This window comes from Lipotes vexillifer, unplaced genomic scaffold, assembly GCF_000442215.2.
Source record: "Lipotes vexillifer unplaced genomic scaffold, Lipotes_vexillifer_v1.1 scaffold1112, whole genome shotgun sequence".
NCBI lineage: Eukaryota > Metazoa > Chordata > Mammalia > Artiodactyla > Lipotidae > Lipotes > Lipotes vexillifer.
Window position 1 is genome coordinate 299,322 of NW_006789373.1, and position 22,971 is coordinate 322,292.

The following is a 22,971-nucleotide window of genomic DNA, read 5'->3' on the forward strand; positions in this document are numbered from 1 at the left end:
GCCCCCCCCCCCCCCCCCCCCGCCGCTTAACCAGCGCCTGCTTCACCTACACCCTACTCACCTGACTGACCTTCCTACCTACTTGCCCCTGCCCCAGCTGGTGATTGTTCTAGCTTTAGATCAGAGCTCTCCACTATGTTTATCAAGGGGTGGTGAGGGGCGTGCCACTCTGCTGGTTTCCCTGGTAACCGATGAGCCAACCTGATATCAATCTCCCTAACTGGTAACCTCCCCCTGCCCTGGGAGCGAGCACAGCCGCCATGTCCTGCCTGCCGCCTGACGCACATAGTGGGGTGTTGCTCCAGGACCTGCTTCTGACGTGTAAGCCCCTGCTGCCCGTTAAACCCCAGATGTCCCTGTTGCTGACTCTGTGCTCTTTCTTTGGTCTTGGAGCTGGGCAAGTACAGGCCTTGTAGGCCTGAGGGGTGCAGCCCAGCAGCTGGATTCCTGAGAGGTGCTGAGACCTTGTCTGTGTAGGGTGCGAGGTGATTGTCAGGGCTCAGAAAGGCTTCTGCAGACATGAGGATAAGCCTGGGGAACTGGGCCTTCGGACAGGCTGTGGGCTGCAGAGGCTGAGGAGGGCCTGGCTTAGAAGGAGAGGTCAGGGAGGTGAGCCATGGCAGAGGCCAGGGCCAGACTTGCGGTGGCAAAACGTAGCAACGTATTGTTTGTTTAAGTGGGAGGAAACTGGAATGAGCAGAGTCTGCCCAGAAGAGTTGAGCAGGCAGGAGTCAAACATCCAGAGAACAAATTGCTACCAAGTTGAACTAAGGTGAGACCTCACATAGTCACAGGTGTTCCTGGTCAGGCAGCAGAAGAGATGAGCGTATTGAGGTGTGCCTTGTCTTAAGAAACTCTAGTCTTTCAAATAGAAATGCGTTGGATTTTTTGCTTTACAAAATAATTCATCCAATTGGTTTGTTGATATAGTGAACTCCTCGCATGTATCTAAAACAGGATCCTAGCCACAAAAAAATGTACTGTCCACCCCCAAAAGTATATCTGTTGTATAAAGTGAGCCAAGCACACAAGCTAAGTCTCTTGAAAAACAGTGGACCAAGGGAAATTTGGAGCCAAAGCATAAAAATGCTTTGCTAAAAAATTCAAGGTGTTTGCCTCAACTCAAGAGGCCGGTCAAGATATAGGGATGACGTTTTCAGGGTGCAGCAAGGTCATCAGAATGATGGCAATATGTTTAAGGGAAAATGTGTTCTAAGAAGGAGGCATCTCACCAGAGGATTGTCTTTATCTCACGTAAGAACAGCTGTAGCTTCCATGGAGGAAGTATGCTGGCTTAGAGCGTGAGTACCACCTTCTTTGTCTACGACCTGCACTTTTTCTTCACTTCTGGCTTCTTAAAACAGTGTTAGGTATTTAGGTCATTATCTTTTTGATTTACGGATGCCAAGACACACGGTGTTAGAAAATAGTTTAAGATCCTAGAGGCAGGCCTGGTAGAGTTGGGAATAGAACCTAGAATTCCTGAATCGTGCTCTTGATGCTGTTGTTTTGGGGCTGTGTGTGCACAGTGTGGGCGAGAGAGTGGAGTGCGGAAGGTAGGGGTGTGTGGACATGGAAGGTGCGGGGGTGGGCAGGCGGGAGCGGCGAGGGAGAGGGGAGAGGCTGGTATTGAGAAAACTATGAGTCATATGCTTCTTCAGGGGCAAGGGCCCATGCAACCTCAGGTGTTGGGCATCACGGAAGATTCTCAAAGACAGGCTTCAGTGAATAAAAATGACTGAACCAGATGCTACGTTGTGGTCAGGGATGGCTGAGGAAAGGGAAACTGTAAAAAGCCACTACAAAGAAAATGGAGGAGGAGGGGGCTAAGTAGCCAGGAAAGAGACCACTCTCCTCAATCTAGATAGTTTTTGTAAGTGGAGCGAAGAGTCCAGCGTGTTTTTGCTAAACTTACTTAACGTGCCTACTTGGCAAGTGCAGCACAGGACAGGAAGCATAATTCCTAAAGTTCTCCAGCATAAGAGACTTCAGACCCAGCCTAGAGCATTTAACTGGGTAATGCCACGCCTCACAGATATGCAACGAGAACCAACCCCTCCTTTGCCCCCCACCTCCAAACTGCTCTGCTATCACCCTTCAGCCTCATTCTCTCACCCTCTGCACCAGGAGATAGTTCACTATTACAACACCCAGAGAGGCATTGGAAGTTGGGTAGGTCACCTTGGGGAAAGATGGCAGTATGAATGTATAATGGGTCTATTCAGATCAACGGTATTCAGTTCAGGGCAAAATATCAAGTGGAAAGAATAATAACGCAGAAGAGGCTGTAGTGGGGTGTGTCTGTGTTTTTTAGGGACCCTCAGAAATGCTTGCTCTTGGTTCTTTTTCATTTGGTGTCGTTCCCAGTTTTTATTGGCACTTAGTTTCCTCTGCTTCCGTTTAGAACAGAGTTTGGTAAGATTGCATTTGCTCCTTTGTTGAAGCCGGGATGACAGAACAATGTCTTGTGTATGGATTCTACTTTTCCAACACACTTTGCCACTTTCTTCTCTTCCTCCCAATTACTGCTCTCAGATCAAGATATCCAGCATTGTGCCGTATCCTTAGGAAGGCTCTCCACATCTGGAGGTTACCTGGGCGTGGAGGTCATTGGTTTCTTATCTGACCCGTGACTTGTCAGTCTGTGACTAGTGGGCTGTTTCTAGTGTATAGACTGTCCAAATAGTGTTCAGGATCCCGGGTTCAAATGAAGATACATTCACTTCACAATAAAGCCACATCAGAAGGGACATCCCTGCAAAACTTTACCACTGTGGAAACAGGAAATGGTACTTATGTTAGATCAGGAAAAGAAGAACTTGGCATCAAAAATTGACGCTTGGGTGCACTAAGTCCATATGTCCTAATTTAAGTACTATATGGGCAGCGTTGATTGCAGGCTATCTAACCTAATCACTGCAGTAGCTCAGTGAGAAGCAGAGTCCTGTCATACAACATAATGCTATTAATTTTATGTTTCTCATTAAAAACTTTAGGCAGTCTGGGTGTTTTATTGAGACTTCTAAATGTAGAGATCTAATTTAAAATTTTACCCATTAAATGTCTTCACACTAGTGTTTTGGATGATCTAATGAGTGGCACCATTTATAGGCCACAAGGTTATAATCTGAATTTATGAACTGTAAAGAAAATACCAGTATGCTGACTAACTAATGAGCTTTTTAATGATGAGAAATAGATAAAGCTTAAAATGCAGAATGCTTATCAAGGACCTCAGACAATAGCAAAGTGGAGCAATTTAGAAGTACTTACCAGTGCCACTGCTGTGACAGTGAGAAGTGAACTATTTTCTTTCATTTTAAAGCACTGCTTTTCATACATGGGAGTAATTTCTATATTTTCTTAACTAAAATTAAATGTCCTGGTATAATCCTCTTTTTAGCAGAGTTCAAAATATAAATAATCTATTGATACCACTTTGATAAAGCACGAGAAAACGCCTTTACAAAAGGGGGGAATATCTGAATATCGACATGGGATAGTGGGATCCTGGGTTTCAAGGGGTTGATGGTTGAGACTTCACTCAGGGAAGCGGAGCAGCTTTAAACACAGTCATGCTGCCTGGCGAGAGTGGCAGGGCCCTGGCTGGGCTGACATGGCATCACCATCTCAGGTGATTTATAGCAAGTCTGGACTTCCAAAGAGAGTGTCTGAAGTTTGCCTGTGGCTGCCTTTGCCCTTGCGCTCTGCAGCATAAAAAGAATTAATAAAATAACACCTTCTTGTGTAAAGGCTCTTTATCTCGGGCCTCTAGAATGTGGCACCCCAGACATTTCTGGGATGTAGGACCAGCCTGGGAGAGATGAGTCACTTCAGAGCACTTGGGTCCCCAGGCAGCTATTGGGGTCTGAATGTGCCCTCCTCAATGTAAAAACTCCAAGTCTAAATTCCCATGACCAGGGAGGAAAGTAAAGCCTGGGATATGCTGTCATGCTGGGGCTCTGCTTGTTGTTGCTGCCATTGATGTTGTTAATAAGGAACTAGACCGAGCTTGTCTTTTCCTTCTCAGGAGGTGCGCTTTCTAGCTGGTTCATTTAACTGTTCTCGCTTGGACAATCGAAAGGCCCCCAGAGAGTGGGGCTTTCACGGTTTTTGACATACAACACAAACCTACTGGCCCTGACAGTTTCAGTCCTCTGTAGGAAACAGGAGAGGTGGCGATGGAAGGAGCAGGGAGAAGCAAATCCTGGGGTATTAATGGCTAGAGGTGGTGGGCTCTGGTGGCAAGCATGAGGTCTTTGGTGTGTCAGCCCTGGATTTGAGCCACAGCTATCAGCAAGCTGCTTAACCTCCTTGAGCTTTGGTTCATTTATGCCTTAGGAGGATGAGGCCCAAGCCCAAGCAGTGTTGGCTTCGTCCATTTCAAAGGAGTCAGAGCAGAGAGGGGGAGAAGTCCCTGAGTAAGGTCCTGCCAGAAGCCCCCTGGCCCTGGATTCTCAGCCAGGATAACTCTGCACTGCCTCCTGCCTTCTACTCATCTCACTCCTCCCCGTCACCTCTTAACTTCTCTTCTCTTTTATTTTATTTTTTTAATTATTTTTTTGGCTGTGCCACTCAGCTCGAGGGATCTTAGTTCCCCCACCCAGGCCCCGGCAGTGAAAGGGTTAAGTCCTAACCACTGGACCGCCACAGAATTCCTTCCTTTTCTTCTCTTTACTCCCCTTTCAATCCTGAAAATCCTCTTTGATTTGAAAACAAATCACCCCAAACTTGCCACATCTGAGTTTAGTTCAAATTACTTGACCAGTAAAAGCAGAAGTTCTTTCCCATGACTTAATTATAATCTACATTTGGATTTATTTGCCTTAGACAAGACCTTGATTCAGGATTTCCAGCTCAAATACAGAACCAGCTAAATCTGAATTTCAGATAAACAAGAAATAAGTTTTTAGTCTAAGTACGTTCTCTGTAATATTTGTATTTTCATTTGCTAAATCTGGCAACCCTAGTTAACTAAATGTGAGCTACGTTCTCCTTAATAATATCTTGACTTTGTAACTTTCACAGTTTACCAATCCCCAGATTTTATTTCCTGAATAGTACGTCTTATAAACGTATCTGTCTATAATCAGACTCGTATAATGCAAAGAGCATTTGCATGCTTGTTCTGCTTTGCTTTTGCCAGGCTCTCCGCTTTCCATGTGTCCCAGGTGTATGGCCTTGACCGATACAGACATGAGTTTTGTAGATGGGCCATGGGGAGGAGTCAGAATTGAGGAAGGCATGGAGGACATCTGTGCTCCACGAAATTCAGTGTGGTCCTATGTGTGGTGCGGTCAGATCCGGGCACCACCAACTGGGCCCATTCCTCCTCTCTTTCCCCTGCCTAGGGCTGCAGTGTCAGGCTGCTGGGCACCTGATGGGGCACTGGGGAGGCCACTACTGCAGGAAGCAGGGGTCTTATAGGGGTCCATGAATTTGGATGGGAAAAAATACATCTTTATGTTTATAACGCCTTTCAGGGCTGCAGGCAGTCAAAACAATGACTATCAGTACCTGGGATTGTGCCGCCAAGGAAGATCACAGGGTTTTTTGTCTTTAATAACACATTAAGGTTATTACGGATATTCAAAATTTAATTACTCCGTAAGACTTCAAAACTACAGGAGCTGCCAGATTTGTCCATAGATCTTATTATTTAAAGTATTAAATTCACAATAAATCATCATGAAATTGCGTATTTATAAATTTGCTTTTTAAATGTTTTGATAACTTTATTTCAGTATAATTGGTTTTCTTTGTCATCCTGGGTATTTTATTTTATGCATTTAAAGACATTCTGAGGGCTTCCCTGGTGGTGCAGTGGTTGAGAGTCTGCCTGCCGATGCAGGAGTCATGGGTTCGTGCCCCGGTCCGGGAGGATCCCACATGCCGCGGAGCAGCTGGGCCCGTGAGCCATGGCCGCTGAGCCTGCGCGTCCGGAGCCTGTGCTCCGCAACGGGGGAGGCCACAACAGTGAGAGGCCCGCGTACCGCAAAAAAAAAAAACCCAAAAAACAAAAAAACAAAAAAAATTAAAGACGTTCTGAGAAGAGGTCCACAGGCTTCATCAGACTGCCAGAGGGCACACACAAAAGAAAAAGTTATGAATTTGGACTAAAGGAAGATCTGAGCTCATGTAGATATAATTTACTTTCCCAAATCCATTGCCTCCAAAGCAAAATGGGCCAAACTCTCCTCATTTACTCTTCCAAGTGCATACTACCAACTGAAGACTGCCCTGTTATGAATTCCAAGTTGCTTTTAACCTGAATTTTATCTGCTTAGAAGGGAGTGTGATTTCTGGAGAAGTACAACGTCTTCCAGGGGATTATAAATGGTAAAAGAAAAAGAATTACGATCAGAGCCTAAGTTTGCCTTCACCTCTTGGTTCCATTTTCAAACGCTTTGTAATTAGGATCACTATAAAAGCCAATATGGCACAAAAACTATAGTATATAAAAATATTAAATATAGAAATATGTTGGGTAGGAGAGCAAAATTGTGTTTATTTGATACATTTAGATGCAATCCCTGGGCATTTGCTCCCTTGACTGCAACTCCTCTCTACCGCCTTGTTGGTGAGCTTGGGAGCTCAGGAAAAGATGGGCTCTGGCTTAGGAAAGAGGGAACCAATGCAGAGAAAAGGGAGCCTTTGCTGCCCACACCTCTTTGTTATTTGTGAGCTTCCGTCCGAGGGCTCTGGGAAGGTTGAGAGGAGGCGAGGGGCCTAGAGATGGGGGACTGCGTGCTGGAAAATGGGTGGCTTGCTGGGTGGGAAGCGGGGGTGCCTGATCGTGGCTTGGAGGGGCAGCGGGGCGGGGTGGGGGGACACGAATGAATGCCTGAGGGTTGAACTGGGAGAATAAAGCCACGAAGGAACCAGTCTCATTAAAGAATCCATTTCCCATTTTCAGCAGTTTGCTACATTAACAAGCTGAGCTGTGAAAGGATTAGATCCGCTAAGTGAGAGCCTGTTCTGTGCACCACTGCTAAACACGTTTCAGAAAGCAGTGGATTCGCCTTAAATGAGTATCTGCTGGAGGAGCAAAGCCCTAGGAAAACAAAGGGGCACGCCAGGGTAAGCTAATAATTCCCGCTGTGCTTTGAGGGCAATGAAATGACTGCAGCCCTGAGAACTTTTTCTCCCTCCCCTGCAGTTGGTATAAACATAAGAGCCATTTTGATGATCATATCGACACTTCGGCAACAAGTTGCTTCCCAGGTGCCAACTAAATGTCACTCTCCAAAGGGTTAAATGGACTCAAAGGACTCAACCTCAAATATTCTTCTGCGTCCATTTAGTATACATACCTATTAAAGAAAACGATGGGCATAGATTCATATCCTGTCTACAGATAATCGAATGATACAAGAACAAATCTACCACCAGCTGCTTCGTCCCATGCTATGCTTTGACTGGAAGGGGAAAGCCAAGTTTCGAGCCGGGTCTAGCCTGACTCAGGCCCTAACTTGTGAGTCCTGCTATTCTAACCCTTTCTCTTGATCTGCTTTTCAGCCTGTCTCAGAGCACACAGCTCAGCGCAGCAGGGAAGTTGCTTAGCAAAGGGCCACCCACTTGCCTATTATTCCTTCCTAGCCTGTGACATGACACAAGAACAAAGTAGACATTAACCGCTACATTAAGCCCAGAAAGAAAGTAATCAGCAACCTGTTATTCCCTTAATAAAGGGAAACACATGCAGTGTGAAATCCAGAAGACTAATCAATAGCCGCAGACAATGCAATGTGCCAAACAAATTGCAAATCAATTAGAATCCTTGTTTTCTTTGAAATGGTTCACTATATCTAAAGCAATTACTCCTTCATTAGACCTAATTTAACAGCATGACTGCCCTGGCTACAACTGGCAGCGTCTGGCTATCAAATGGAAGAAGGGAAGCTTATTTCTGTCTGTCTGTGACTCTAGCACCAATCAAAAAAAAAATTGAATTCCTTTATATGACAGAAACTTTTAATGAATGGGTGGATATTTGTCTTAAGCAAAATATCAATACCAAAATGACAATACCTCCCCCCCAAGGGAAATTAAAAGAGAAAAGAACTACAAGAATTACTGAATAAGAATTTGTGGTTACAAAATGTATTTCTTCTTTTTATGCTAGCCTAAAGTAGATAAAAATGACATTTAAATATGTAAAGTCTTTTCAGCTTTTCAACTTAAAACTTGATACTAGTTCTAGGACTTTTGAAAAGAGAGAAACCTCCTGAAACCTTCCAAGAATTTGGAATATTCTTGTAAATGATCACATAAAAAAGTACTAGTTCACTTTATTTGTAAAGCTATTTTAAAAATAGCTTTATTGAGGTATGTCTTACATACAATAAAATTCACCCATTTAAAATGTACATTTGATGAATTTTGACAAATGTATACCGTCATGTAACCACCACCTCAATCAAGATATAGAACATTTCGGGACTTCCCTGGTGGTGCAGTGGTTAAGAATCCTCCTGCCAATGCAGGGGACACGAGTTCGATCCCACATGCCACGGAGCAACTAAGCCCGTGCACCACAACTACTGAGCCCGTGCTCTAGAGCCCGCGAGCCACAACTACTGAGCCCACGCGCTGCAACTACTGAAGCCCACACGCCTAGAGCCCGTGCTCCGCAACAAGAGAAGCCACCGCAGTGAGAAGCCCGCGCACCGCAATGAAGGTCCCCCTCCAAAAAAAGATAAAGAACATTTCTATCACCCCAGTAAATTCCCAGGTTCCCTTTTGCAGGAGGTTCCCGCCCTTCATCCCTGGCCCCAGGCAACATGGATCTGCTTTCTGTCAGCCCATTTCACTTTTAAAATGTTTCCCATCCTGTAGAAGTACGGGACTGGAAAAATAATTGAAATAAGGTTTTTCTACCAGTACAGGAAAAAATGGTTTTATACGACTGGGACGGCAAGAAACAATCTCTGAGAACTGAAAAATAAGATGATAACTTTTGGAAAGTAGGTATGCTTAGGGAGATCAAACCATTTCTGGAAGCTGAAGTAAATATTCTTAAATGAACTGAAAACAACTTAATAGTCATAACTTGTTATTAAATCACTAAACCTCATAGGCTGATATTTTCTTCTCTTTGAAAATAGTCACAGCTCCAAGAATTGTTTTTTCACTTTATGTTTCTGAATTATTTTTTTCTGACTATAAAATCAATCCATTTTGAGTATATGAAATTCCAACATTACAGAATTTTAAAAAGTAGGAAGCAAGGTCCTTGTATTTCCATTCCTCCCAATAATTTTCCAAAGGATGTTCTTTATAGCATTGTGGTAGTAGCGAAAACTTGGAAGCTCTGGGAGTTTGAGCCTTAAATTAAGTCACACATGTTCCTGCTTCCCTTCATCCTTCCTTTGCTTCCCTTATAACAGCTTTTACCCCCCTCCCCTCCTCCTATCCTCCCTCACATCAAATGGCTTTTCATTCTCTGCATCCTTTGGCTTTCTTCTTTTTTTTTTTCTTCAGAGTTCAGGCAGGAAAATTCTTGCCCTGTGAGCACCCATATCTTTTGCAAGCCAACCAACCCATTTCCCATCTCCTACTCCTCAAAAGAAAATAGTCTGTCAAAGCTTTCACACTCTGAAGGTAAATTTGTGCTACCCCACAGGACACCCTATCTTGCCCCCTTTAACCTTGCACTATTAACACTATCATTCAGTCAAATTATTTTTTGTTTCTGTTGGGTAGACTAACACTCATAATTCACTCTAGTCAGTCAATCAATTAATCAACGAGCATTCATTGAAGGCCTGCTTCCCAGCAAAACCTGATTGGCTGGTTCTGGGAGTTGATTTGTAACTCTAATGAAAAGCATTTATGATGGTGGGGGATGGGATGAGGAAGTTATGAGGTTGGATCATCTTCCAAAGGTGATTTCGTTTGGTGCTTAGGCTAAGCAAAAGCTGAGGTGAAAGTAAACAAGAAAGAGTACATTCCTCCTCTTCAGCTCTCTCCGCTGACCTTAGAGTGGAAAAGGCTTTGTGATGGACACTGCAGGTTCTTCAGTCCCAGGGCTTGGCTAAAACTGGAGTGGCCTCGGGAAGGAAGATGCTATAACTATCTGAAGAGTATTTTTAATTATTTAGATTAAATCTTCCTTAACCCATGGCTATTTATGCTCTCCGAATTTGCAACTCTTCATGTGCACCGCCCCCCGCTTGCTTTGCCATAACTTCAAGACCATTGTCAGCTGGCCGGTAGGTGAATACTTAGGCCGGGCCCACAGGGCTTCAGCTGGCAGTGGTAGCTAAGGAAGAGACAAGGGTTGGTCTCTGACCAACAAGATGGTGACCGCCACATAATTAGATACTGAATAAATCAATGTGAGCTCTTCTAAGAAGAGAAATGGCAGAGAAATGGCAACTTTTATCCTTTGTTAGGCAAAGAGACAAGGATTTTGGGGGTTTTCAGTTTCCTAAGAAAGATAAAAATCAATTAGATATAGAAGTCCCCACTAGAGAGTCTTGACAGAAAACCCTTCACTCATAATTTTACATCCTGCCATATTCACTGGTTAAGTCACTGCTGGGAATTTTTGAATTGATAACAGTTATTTAAATGTTTTTTCAAAGCAATGTCCAACCAAAATGAACTATCTGATGGCTCTGGTTCATAGGCTTTACATCATTCCTGCACATGGCATGGAGACCTGATTCTTGCTAGTGCACAGATAAAAGCCATAACGGAATGGTGACAGAACAAATGAAGCCTGTCCTTCAAAGCAAGTACGGCCCTTTGTTTGTTCTGCTATAGAAAAAGTGAATAGACGGGTCTTTTGCAAACTTTCAGGGTACCAAATTTTTATCTCCTTCCCCCACTCCTTGGAATAATCATTTTGGTTATTGAATCTTTTTCCTTGAATGTCTTATTGACCATTAATATGAGAATTTTATCCACCATGGATGAATGTTTACTAATACAGTTTTTCATACAAATGCAAACATCCTTTTTACGCGCCTCTGGTGACTCGGCGTCTTGCACCAGCATGGTATCATTCAGCTTCAGTTGCTATAGCATTTTCAAGAACCTCTCTGTTCTTGTCATAAATTACCTTTAAGTGAAAAAAGCTCAGAGGAGGTCTGCAGCAAACTGTATCAAATAATGAATTTGTAAGCGGTGGAAGAAAACACTTATCTTACTTATGCTCTTCTCCCATCGATTGTTCAGTGACCCTTCTTTGGGATACAGATGAGCATAACCCTGAAAAATGTTTGTGTTGTCTTTCTTTAACTGGCAGCCTGCGGGCTGCATGATCTAATAAATATTGGCAGGGCCAAATGAAATAATATAGAAGAGCTTCTCTTCTTTAAAGTCCACAGACCAAGAGACTCTTGTCACTTGTTAATATCTCCATCAAACACTGAAGTGTTAACATATGTGATACGACCACGCAATCAAGTAAGGACCGATTTGTTGACTAATTAAACCAACACAACAAGCTCTTTAGCACCTACAAGTGACAAGTTTAGAGCAGGCAAGTGGAAACTCTCAATTGAGCCTCCTTTTATGAGACTATCATGCCAAATTCAATTCTGACTGAATAGTATTTGAATGTACTTGACTTCCCCCATGTGCTGACATGCTTACAATAATTCATCATGGGTGACAATAGCCCAATATTAGAGATTTATGATATATACAAAACAGTTACAAATGAAATATAGCCCTAACGTGGGTCTGCTTTCCTTACCCACTGCCTATTGATATTATAATTAATGGTCAATTACTTAGGGAAAAGAAAACAGAAAATAGTCATTACTGGTTTCAGTCATCATTGGATTTTTTTTTTTTTTCGGGCAAATTCTGGAGGTAAATGAAATCATTTTCACAGTGGTTGCTTCAAAATAAGAAATGGACATAGGTGCCTATGTTCATGACTCATTTTAGCAATGAGAATGAACTAATAATAATATTTTAAAAGAAACTGAATTAAATTAAGCCTGAGAAGTACAAAAGAATTCCAAGGTGTATCTTTGTGTGTGTACGTAACACACGCATGTTATGTCTGTGTGAGTATATGCACCTCCCTCCACCTACCACCCAGAGGCTTTATATTCAGTTTTCTTGGTTGTAAATGGAAGCAGTTCCACTTATTTCTAATGCCATTCTGAGCCCTAAAATTTCATGGCCTCTGATTGACCTCTCCATATCCAGGTTAGTGAAAAGAGAGGCAGAACACTTCCTATTGTTTTTGGCACTCTTCCTCTCTCCTTTCTCTGTATACTCACTTTTTGTCCTCTGTGTGCACATATCCAAATTTTCTGTACCAGCTCCAGCCTTCTGACTGAGCCCGTCCTTGCCAGCTGGACAGTTCCACTCGTGGATAATCAAGAATTCAGTGTATCCATAACCCATATACCTACAGGTATATGAGTCATATTTTCCAATCCCGTTATGCCTATAAATGCATTAGTACGTAAGACACATTAGTAGTAGTAGGTCCCCCAGGGGCTGTTGAATTAGCAGGGAAAGCCACAGGTCATGGCCACTTAACATAGAACTGTTCTCTGGGCCCAGCTACAGATGCTCTGCTTTAGCCAGGCCCCAGGTTCTATGCATCCCAGAGCTGCAGATCAGTAGACTGTATCCCAGGTGCTAAATGTCTTCTCTAGTCTCAAATGCCTGGCTGGGAACAAGGGTCAGCATCTGGTAAGATACCAAATAGGATCTCATCAAATTTTGAGGTTGACCTCCAGACCCTAAGTGGCCACATCCTGTCCATCAAATTAGCTGTCTGATAATTCCCTCACCTTGTGATGAGTGATGAAATGACTGATACTGTGCCACCTGCAGGTCCTCCTGCCTCCTGTCCCCCATCCCCGTCAAAGAGACAATCTTATTTTTCCCTGAATCTCTGGCTGGATTTTATTCATTTTGAGTAGACAGTATAGTCATATAGTTCAAAAATCAAAATTATATAAAAATATATTCCTTGAGAGGACTTGCTCATAGCTTCATCTCTGTCCACCCTGGAGAAGCAGGAGAGCTGGTGGTATAACTCAGTCCGGGGCCAAAAACCTGAGAAGCAGGGGGCTGCTAGTATAAGTCCTAGTCTGAAAGCCTAGAACCGGGAGCTCTGATGTCTTAACGTCTGAGAGCAGGAGAAGACGGGTTGTCCCAGCTCAAGAAAAGCAAGAGAATTCACCTTTCCTCCATCTTTTTGTTCTATTTGGGTCCCCGGTGGATTGGATGACACCTACCTGCCTTGGTAAGCGAGATCTTCTTTACTTTGCCTAAACACGCTCACAGATATACTCAGAAATAGTGTTTTACTTGTAATCTGGGCATCCCTTAGCCCAGTCAGGTTGACATATACAATCAACTATCAAAAAGATATTGTAATAACTTCTTGATGCCAATATCCCCAAACTGGGATATGTTTACCACTGGTCTTTGAGGGTATGTGCATAAAGATATTTATTTCAATGGCTATAACTCTATTTTGTATCAGAAAAATTAATGATCAATATATTAAACATGAATATTGTTTCTTAGGACGAGTATTAAGATAAAAAACAATAACTAATGTAATTTGATTTAACGTCCTTTTAAAGAGAACCGTAAAGTAAATAATGAACAGTTGATGTGCAGATAAGGCAAAAAATGTGGTATACAAAAGACCAAGATTTGGGAAATGTTGCTCCATACAATATATGTATTTCTAAAAAGTGCAAAATGTTTTCAAAATAAATTGCTTTAAAACTTTTAGAGAACGTCACTAATTTAAAAAAACCCTAAAATGAATCTTTTCATAACTTGAATCATCGCCATAATATAATTATTCTTTACTGTAAATATCTCAAAATTTCAAGTTTTGGCTTCAAGTTGCTTCAAGAGAAAGACATATGTATTCCAGTTGAGAAGTGTAACACAGTATTGGAGAGAGAGCTAATGAGTTTCTGCTCATAAACATGGGAAGCACGTTACAATTCCTTTTTTAAAAACTATGCACATTTTAAAACAGTGTATGCAGTCTGGAGAACTTTGGGTTTATGGGTTGATGAGATAGTTCACAGAAAATTTTAGCATGTTTGAAAATATGGTAATTCTCTTTAGTAAATAGAGAAATCAAAAAGTTCAGCACAAGAATGGAGTACTAGGTTTTTTTTATATGTACAGACACACACAATTTCATTTTTGTTTTTAGTTGCAAATTACTGGGAGAAGGAATCTTCATGCTCAAAAAACTGAGAGCTTAGATTTTTTAAAAGTCCATTAATTTTAGTTTCTTTCAAGGTCCAGAGGGTTTTTTACAGACTGCTTTTGAGATCAGATGCTCTCTAAAGAAATCAATCCAATTTCAATAGAAGAGCTATGCTGTGTTGGGATTTTTCATATAATCCAACTGCTAAATGATATCAGGGCTACTTTTATTTAAAAGAAGAAATACAGACAACTCAGTGTTCTCAAATCTCTACATTCTCACAAGATCAGCTGACCAAAAATCCTTCCCTAAAGAGAAAGAATGCATTTTCCATGATCAAAGAAAATCGACATTAATGAAATAACGTCTGTACTGATATGGAATGTTATTTGTTTGATAATATCAAACATAGTGCTAATGCTCTAAGTGAAAGCCACGAGAGTAAGGATGAAGCATATGAAACTTATTTCTGCATTGTTCCTGAAATGCGACTCAACTCCTCAGGCCTACAGGAGTTTCTTCAGCCTCTTGACTCAGAGGAACCCACAACTATACTCTCCAGATTTGGCAGATAGCAAGAGAACAGGGTCGTGAATAAAGAGGGTCATCAGTAAGTCTAAATCTAAGAATGTGATTCTAATGTAAGGGGAGAGAGAAGTAAATTCTTTTTTTTTTTTTAAACCCCACACGTTTATTTATTTATTTTGGCTGCGCCAGATCTTTAGTTGCAGCATGCGTGCGGGATCTAGTTCCCTGACCAGGGATCGAACCTGCGTCCCCTGCATTGGGAGTGCGGAGTCTTACCCACTGGACCACCAGGGAAGTCCCAGAAGTAAATTCTTATTTTATTTTTATTGAAGTATAGTTGATTTACAATATCGTGTTAGTTTCAGGTGTACAGCAGTGATTCAGTTATACATATACATATATATATTCTTTTAAAATTCTTTTCAATCATAGGTTATTACAAGATATTGACTATAGTTCCCTGTGCTGTACAGTAAATCCTTGCTGTTTATCTTTTGTATATAAGGTAGTGTGTATCTGTTAATCCCATACTTCTAATTTATCCCTCCCACCCTTCCCCTTTGGTAACTGTAAATTTGTTTTCTGTGTCTGTGAGTTTGTTTCTGTTTTGTAAATAAGTTCATTTGTACTATTTTTTTAGATTCTACGTATAAGTGATATCACATATTTGTCTTTCTTTGTCTGACTTACTTCACTTAGTATGGTAATCTCTAGGTCCATCCATGTTGCTGCAAATAGCATTATTTCATTATTTTTTATGGCTGAGTAATATTCCATTGTGTGTGTGTGTGTGTGTGTGTGTGTGTGTGTGTGTGTGTGTATACACACCACATCTTTATCCATTCCTTTTGGACACTTACGTTGCTTCCACGTCTTGGCTATTGTAAATAGTGCTGCTGTGAACATTGGTGTGCACGTATCTTTTAGAATTAGAGTTTTCTCCAGATATATGCCCAGGAGTGGGATTGCTGTATCATATGGTAACTCTATTTTAAGTTTTTAAAGGAATCTCTGTACTGTTCTCCATAGTGGCTGTACCAATTTACATTCCCACCAACAGCGTAGAAGTGTTCCCTTTTCTCCACACCCTCTCCAGCATTTATTATTTGTAGACTTTTTAATGATAGCCACTCTGACCAGTGTGAGGTGGTACCTCATTGTAGTTTTGATTTACATTTCTCTAATAAAGTGATGTTGAGCATCTTTTCATGTGCCTATTGGCCATCTGGATGTCTTCTCTGGAGAAATGTCTATTTAGGTCTTCTGCCCAGTTTTTGATTGGGTTGTTTGGTTTTTTGTTATAGAGTTGTAGGGGATGTTTGTGTGTTTTGGAAATTAATCCCTTGTTGGTCACATCGTTTGCAAATATTTTCTCCCAGTCCAGAGGTTATCTTTTTAGTTTTGTAGATGATTTCCTTTGCTGCGCAAAAACTTATAAGTTTGATTAGGTCCCATTTGTTTATTTTTGCTTTTATTTCTATTAACTTGGGAGACTGACTTAAGAAAGCACAATTTATGTCAGAGACTGTTTTGCCTGTGATCTCTTCTAGGAGTTTTATGGTGTCATGTCTTATATTTAAGTCTTTAAGCCATTTTGAGTTTATTTTGGTATATCGTGTGAAGGAGCGTTCTAACTTCATTGGTTTACATGCAGCTGTCCAGCTTTCCCAACACCACTTGCTGAAGGGACTGTCTTTTCTCCATTATGTATTCTTGCCTCCTTTGTCAAAGATTAATTGAGCATAGGTGTGTGGGTTTATTTCTGGTACTTTATCCTGTTCAACTGATCTATATGTCTGGGTTTGTGCCAATACCACGCTGTTTTGATTACTGTAGCTTTGTAGTATTTTCTGAAGTCTGGGAGGGTTATGCCTCCAGCTTTGTTCTTCTTCCTCAGGATTGCTTTGGAAATTCTGGGTCTTTTGTGGTTCCATATAACTTTTAGGATTATTTGTTCTAGTTCTGTGAAAAATGTCATGGGTAATTTAATAGAGATTGCATTAAGTCTGTAGATTGCTTTGGGTAGTATGGCCATTTTAACTATATTAATTCTTCCAATCCAAAAGCATGGGATATAAGTGAATTCTTATTATTAAAAGTCCTCCCAAATAAAAGTTTTGAAGAGTTCAATCTAACAGATGCAACCAAATCTTTTTATTGACATGTTGTTTCATTGGTTTACAAGATATAAGATCAGAACAAAAAAGAAAAGGGTTTCTATTTCTCAAGTTGCTCATTTATAATTTCCATTAACAATTCCTCATCTCCTTCACCTCTGTCAGTCCTTCCCTGCCCACTCCAATGTTTTGAATTAGTCATTGTGAAAAAGACACTTTCTAGAAGGTTCTTAATGATGGCTGTGATTTGTAATTTTGAAAATGTCTAGATCAGGTTTCACAAATTGGATTTCTTGGAACCTCAGTCCATGATGATGTTAATTGGTGTTCCATGAAAAAGGGTTCAATGTGAGACCCAGTATGACCAAAAGATATCCCTCAAACACCCAACAGAAAGAGTTATTCAAGGAAACTCTTGGATGGGTCTCAGACTGCCTTTTGCAAAAACCCATCTTGTCTGATGAGCCAAAGTTAGTATGTCTGGTATAAAAAGTAACTTTGCCTTTTTTTTTTTTTTTTTGCGGTACGCGGGCCTCTCACTGCTGTGGCCTCTCCCGTTGTGGAGTACAGGCTCTGGACGCGCAGGCTCAGCGGCCATGGCTCACGGGCCCAGCCGCTCCGCGGCACATGGGATCCTCCCAGACTGGGGCACGAACCCACGTCCCCTGCATCAGCAGGCGGACTCTCAACCACTGCCCCACCAGGGAAGCCCAACTTTGCCATATTTATGTATCCTTTAATTCTTGTATCAAGCAGTAAAAGTCATGCAAACAATTGCATACTAATTATATAAAATATAGATGCACTTTTAGAATACAGACCCTATGTTTCACCACACTGAAATAACTTAAAAGATTTTGTCTATGTTCTTGTTTTTTACTAAGCACATATGTGTATATATACACACACACACATTTTTAAAAATGTAATCATGTCGTGTCCATAGTTTTACAGTTTAAATTTGTTCACTCAATAAATGTTTTATAATATCATTTTTAATGGCTATATAATATTCCATTTACAGATGTTCCATAATATATCAACTAATCTCTGATTGTTGAATATTTATGACCTTTGAAAATTTCAGGTGCTTGAAAAATAATTCCAGATTAATGACTCTAAGAAATAGGTCAGAGCAAAGTTCAAAATTAAAAATCAGGAAAACTTTTTTCTCCCTCTTTTTTTTTCCCTGTGATACCAAAGCTACATATCAACTAAAAAAAATCAAAATATAGGACATTATTATTTACAGCTTGTGCCCAATCCTTGTCCAAAAAGCATTACAATAAAAGGCCTATATCTTTCATTAGTACTTTTAAACTGAAAGCAATCAACATACACCCTGCCCATGGAAAGCATGTTCTGAAAGCACCTGTGTACCAAACAAATAGCATTTTGTAAGTGTTAGCATAGTTTCCACTTCAATATTGAGTTTTCATCAGTAATCAATGGTTATAAAGGTTGCACAATAGTGTGAAAAAGGAATGAAGTTAAGAAAGTATAGTTAAGTGTAGTTTGTTCGTAGGTATCTCATAATTGTGGTTGCCACACAGCCACATGTCTTTGTGAAATGGTCTCTCTGCAGTGCCTGCCTGGCCTATAGGTCTGAAAACAGAGCCAGGTATCCTAACCACATCCCAGAAATGCCTATGATAGCAGCGACAGTGAAGCCAAGTTTCTTATCAGTATGGTCTAACCAAGGTTTCCCTAAGGGAGAGGGTATGTGCTTCTAAACAAAAACAAAGAAGCTTAATGTTTTAGTTAAATGTTCTGGAACAGTGAATATAGTTCACAGGCTGAAACTAGTCCCCATTTCCTTTCCTCCTTTACTTTCTCTGTGGATGATAAGAAATCCTGGGTACCCATCTGGAGGAACCCACTGCTACCCCAACCCACTGTTTGGCATTCTAGGTCTTTCACAGACTATCTTCTGAGCTTATTTCTTACTCACCTCCCTTCTACTCTTGACCCTTTAGTCTTTTCAAAACTCAGCAATTAGCGTGATCCTGATCTAGTCTGTAAGTGAAATTATGTCACTCCTCTGCTCAAGCTGCCCCACCCCCCAGTGGCCCCTCCTTTGACTCGGGGTAAAAGCCAGAGGCCTTAAAACCCTCTCCAAGGCCCAGCTGCCCATGATGGCTTTGAGCTCACCGGCTCCTGCTCTCCACACGCTCATTCCACTTCAGCCACAAGGGCCCCTTCCTTCTGCTCCCTGAGTTTCCTCCTTCTGCCACCTCAGGGTCTTTACCCTTATTCCCTCTGTTTGGAATGTTCTTCGCCCAGATGCACACATGGCTTGTTCCCTCAGGCCCTCAGGTCTTTACACAAAGATCATCTTTTCGATGGGGCCTTCTCTGGCCACCCTACCTATAATAGATTGAAAAATATGGCCAGTATTCTGGTACATCACAATATTGGGACACCGCAATCATGTGGTACAAGCCCAAAGGTACATCTAATTTCAGACATGGCTGGATCCAGGGGCTCAAATGACATCTTTGAAGCTCTGTCACTCTCTCTCCATTTCTTGGACACTGTATCCACTACCAGGTTAATATCTCCAGAGAGCAGAGATAGTCTCTTCTGACAGCAATTCCGGACAACTCCTGGGATTGTGTCCAGTGACCATTCCTGAACCGATTGCTGGACAAGGGACACGGTTATCCCACATTGTGGGCCTATCCCTTTGGATAGAGTTGGGAGCAGGGTTAACCCCATCATCGTATGGGATGGGTTCCCCTGGGAAAGGAGGGTTCTGTTACCAGGAGAGCAGAGGCAATGTGTTCCAGGTAGGCTTACACCCAACATGTGCAATTACGTTCTGTTATCTGACTGTGGACAAACCCTCCCAGGTAGTAGAAAAGACACAGATACCATTGACTTTTCCCTTATGAAGAAGGGTCAGTAACAAATGAGAAGACATGTCATGTCGGATGGAAAAGCAGACAGAATGGTTGCCAAACGTTTTGATTCTCTTGCCTTAGCTCCAACTGGCTTTCCACATGGCAGCTTTAGAATTTAACGATGGGGGTGGGAAGGGTCCACGGTGTCTGTAGTGCATGTTAAATAAGCCTCCACGGCAACACCCACAACCTGAAATAAAAATGGTGTTTCAGGGGCTTCCCTGGTGGCGCAGTGGTTGAGAATCTGCCTGCCAATGCAGACGACACAAGTTCGAGCCCTGGTCTGGGAAGATCCCACATGCCATGGAGCAACTGGGCCCATGAGCCACAATTACTGAGCCTGCGCGTCTGGAGTCTGTGCTCCGCAACAACAGAGGCCGCGATAGTGAGAGGCCTGCGCACCGCGATGAAGAGTGACCCCCACTTGCCACAACTAGAGAAAGCCCATGCACAGAAATGAAGACCCAACACAGCCATAAATAAATAAATAAATACATTGTGTAAATAGAAGTTTGTACCTCTTAATCCCTGTTACCTATTAAAAAAAAAAAAAAAAAAAAAGTGTTTCAGAAAGCCCTGCCTTGAGGAGAGAGTCGGGGGTAGGGGCTGCGGAGTGGGGAGAGACTACCTTTTATTGGGGAAAAAATCATCGTGTTTAACAAAGATTTTGAGAACAAGGTAAAATGAGAATATACAATGTCCATTATAGGGCAGAACTGAGATGAGAGAAGGGAATCAATATGCCTCAGCAATACTTAAGAGATGTTTTTCATCTGGAAAATGATCTTAGGACCACTTTTGCTATTTTGAAATCCAGCCCAAGCACTTGTGAGAAGATGACCTTTTGTATATTGCATTTTGCAGAGAACTATATATAGTTTGATACAATATCTTGACCTACAGGGGGAAAAATGAAATAGAGAGAAAAATGGTATTTCCGGGTTTTCAACCAAAGAGCAGTCCATGGCAGAAGAGAGAGTGCAGAGGCTGCAAACTTGGCCCAGTAGAGCGCGCTGGCTGAAATGTCATTATCTGAAGGATTCTAGACATCTGCATTATTTTGCATGAGCCTCCATCAGCAAGTGAGGTAGAGCGGGGAGGAAAAAGCATTGTTTTTTTTCATTTCTTAAAAACATCTTGTCCGGATTCTTGGCTTCACATGCTTTGGGGTGGGGGGGGTGATCGGAGGAGGTGCTCCTGAGGAGAAAAGGTCACTGATTTCCAAAAGGTTAGAGAATCTTTTTTTCTTTCAAAGAATAACATTTCAGCTTGATATTATTTTAGTATTTACCACTCTGTATTGTCTTAGACCTCATCTTGGCAAAGGGCTCCTAAACAACTGCCACTTTTAGCATTGCTGCCAAAAGGCGCCTTTTCACAATAAAGCATGCTGTGCTTTGGCAGGAAATCAATAAAGTGAAAATCTGTTCTCATCATCCATACATTTACCATCACAATCAACAATCAAAGGCAAGACCTGGGTTCTTTATCCACAGGCTCCAGCCTCCCAATTTTCTGCTATGAAAGGCAGCATAAATTAGAACCCTCGGTTCCTGTTAGCTGGGCTTAATGGGTATGATTTATGAACCATTAAATGAGGTTATGTAAATTGATCCTCAGCAGAATGCTAGCGCCCAGGTGACAGGTGCAGCGCGCTCGTCCACAAGGGTTCTGCACAAACCAGATTTCAGTGACATTCAGTTTGAGGAAAGAGAAATATGTTGTCAACAAGGAAGTGATTTAAATAGTGCCCTGGGTTTGTCGGCAATTATGCCTTTCTTCTTAATTGCTGAAAACTATATAAATTCTAATAGGAAATAAATTAGTAATTTACCAGTTAATGACAAGGGGTATAAAGGAGAAGGGCTTATATTTTAAAAGCCATATTACCAGTGAGGCCATACACTTGGGTGATTTCACTTACGCCGTTCAAGTTGAAGAGATGCTTTAAAGCAAGAGTATAAACTTTGACACACTACCACTAAAATTATACTCATTGGCAACAGAAAAGAAAACGGGATCCACAGAGAAAATGCCCTTGTGGGATTGCTTCAAGTGTTCCATAGAAATGGAGATGTCACCAGAGTGTCTATTTGTCATCACCATTAACATCCTAAGCATAAAACAAATACTCTTTTTTTAACCAGGGTGCAAAACATTTGCTTTATCTTTCAAAAACTTTTTGGAAACCTGGGATCTGATCACTCAAGTCAAAAACACAGGGCTTTTAGCTTGCCTGCCTCCTTCAGACAATACATAGCAAGAACACTTTCTGCTATATTCTTTGCAGTGAAAGGAACAGGCTGTGTGCGTAATGATGATCCCCTCACTTTGCGCCTCCAAATTAAAGGCCCAGTTTAACCGAACAAAAAAAGAGCCCCGGGGGAGTGTATACAAATTATTTTCACTAGTTTTAAAAATGGAAAAAAAATCTCAAATCCATTCCTCCCCTTAGGCTCGCTGTCCGTAATCAAGAATGTGGTGGCCTTCTGAGAAAGGCTTCTCCTAGGAAAGTGAGTTCAATATCATCCCCGGCTTTTGTCTGAAGCTGTTATTGTGCCTGTTACCATGCAGCTGACCCCGTAAGAGGACACATATGGATGGGATAGGAATGTTCCCTCGTCCCTGGCTGAGCCTATTAGAGCTCTCAACAGGGGGTCTCTACTACTCTTTTTAGTAGTCATTTCTGCCTCACAAGTGCAGTTGTTTATGGACAGCCGAGAGGATTTGAACCGCTGTGGTGCTATACGAAAGAGTGAGGATAGGGCAGAGGTCATATGTTTAAAGAGGGTTGTCGCTGTGGCTCCCTAGGAGAGGTTCTCCCTGCAGAGGAAAATACTAAGATGTCGTTTGTGAACTTAGAAAAGAGGCCTGAAGGGCCACAAGTGAAGAATTACATAACCATTGACATCTATAGATGACTTTAGTGCTGGTGGGTAAAAATCCTTTGAAGGTAGGGAAGGGTTATGAAAAGTAGTTTTATAATTGGTGTAGGAAAAAATGCTTGGGGACCCATGCAGCAGTAAAGGCCCACCAGCTGTTTCACTTACTAGCACCATGATTTAAAAAGCGTATGGCTGTGAGCAAGTTATTTTACCTTCTGGATAACAGCCCTGTCTCATAGGATGCTATTGTGGAGATTAAATAAGGTAATGCATGAAAGTGTGTGTGTGTGTGTGTGTGTATGTGTATGCAATAGCCCAAACTTTACATATATATATATATATATATATATATGTATATATAGAGATCTCTCTCCCTC

The 22,971-nt window shown here is 41.7% G+C and overlaps 1 pseudogene; it reads right to left on the reverse strand.

Annotated features, from left to right (window-relative positions):
• The window catches only part of LOC103080606 (ferritin light chain-like), a 23,257-nt pseudogene extending 10,423 nt beyond the window's left edge, over nt 1-12,834 (reverse strand).
• Between the last annotated feature and the right edge of the window lie 10,137 nt (nt 12,835-22,971).